This window comes from Papaver somniferum, unplaced genomic scaffold, assembly GCF_003573695.1.
Source record: "Papaver somniferum cultivar HN1 unplaced genomic scaffold, ASM357369v1 unplaced-scaffold_137, whole genome shotgun sequence".
Classification (NCBI taxonomy): Eukaryota; Viridiplantae; Streptophyta; class Magnoliopsida; order Ranunculales; family Papaveraceae; genus Papaver; species Papaver somniferum.
In genome coordinates, this window is record NW_020622934.1 from 18,688,135 (window position 1) to 18,689,335 (window position 1,201).

A 1,201-nucleotide genomic window follows, 5' to 3' on the forward strand; every position below is an offset into this window, starting at 1 on the left:
AAAATCATGATGCCACAAAAAATAATTTAATGTATATCGATCCTTATTGCTAGAAACTTGATGAAAATTTTTATTCTTCATGTTTTCACATGTCTATCTATACAAGAGCTTCAAACTGTATAATGCATTGGAATACATCCGCAACACGTTCCTAATTGTATGACTTTAAACCTTACAATGTAACGGAATACATCTGTAATATACTCCTCAAAAACAAGATAATATATCAGAACACAGTCGATACCTCGAAGCAATGAAATCCATACTCATAGAAATTAATCATACCAGTTACCTCAGAACACATCCCATTATCTCATTTTTCATTTATGAAGGACAATCGGAGGCCTATACAAACGTTAAGCTGATAAACTAAGATATCAATAGCCAAATTATTGTACATAAGAAGAAGAAGAAAAAAAAAGGATACTTGTATTTATGAATTAGCACTTGTAAATAAAAAACATTAGAAAAACCTAATACAAGATTTTCTCGATTTGTGTGTGTCATCCTTATGCAGGGGAAATGCTAATCTTCTATGTATCGTTCCAATTTTATCGGATGCCCCCGAAGGGACTGTGGATGGGGAAATACGATTCGCTGGTTTTTTAGGGAAGTGAAGAGACGGGCGTGTTTTCGAGACTCCTCAACCGAGCAAACTACTTAACCTTACACAGATGCACTGCAAAGGGAGTGCTTACATTCGAGAGATCAATATGTAGGACTCTGGCCTAAACCAAATCAATGGCTGTTCCAGAGTCAATTTGGTCGCAAAGAGGGAGATGGGTTGATCTGTAGGAGGGAAACTGGGAATTGTGTGGGATCAGTGATGATCAAGGATTGTGGATGTGTTGAAGGTTTCTGCAAATTTTGGTGAACTGATGAGTTCGAATAAGTTCTGATATATTGATGAATTCTTGAGAGTAGTTACTCGAGAAATTTATGTAGATAATTGCTGATTTCTGGTGATCATTCGTTGTCCTCAATCATGGATTCAGAGACTTATTTATATTTCCAGAGTAGTGAACACATTGATCCCTGTAAGTGTGACGATTTCCTGAGTGAAAGAGTGGGAAAGTGGGAGATCGTGGTGAAACCAGTTCCAGATTGTGTGGAGACTTGGTTTAACCGTCCACCCACTACTTTGCTAACTCCCTCAACCGCACGACTTACTCATATTCTCATCGTGGATAAATCCACGTGC

The 1,201-nt window shown here is 37.6% G+C and overlaps 1 non-coding gene across 1 annotated transcript; it reads right to left on the reverse strand.

Annotated features, from left to right (window-relative positions):
* Positions 1-467: 467 nt before the first annotated feature.
* LOC113335072 lies at positions 468-574 on the reverse strand. The gene has a single exon (XR_003353147.1). It is a non-coding gene; the product is annotated as a U6 spliceosomal RNA (small nuclear RNA).
* Between the last annotated feature and the right edge of the window lie 627 nt (positions 575-1,201).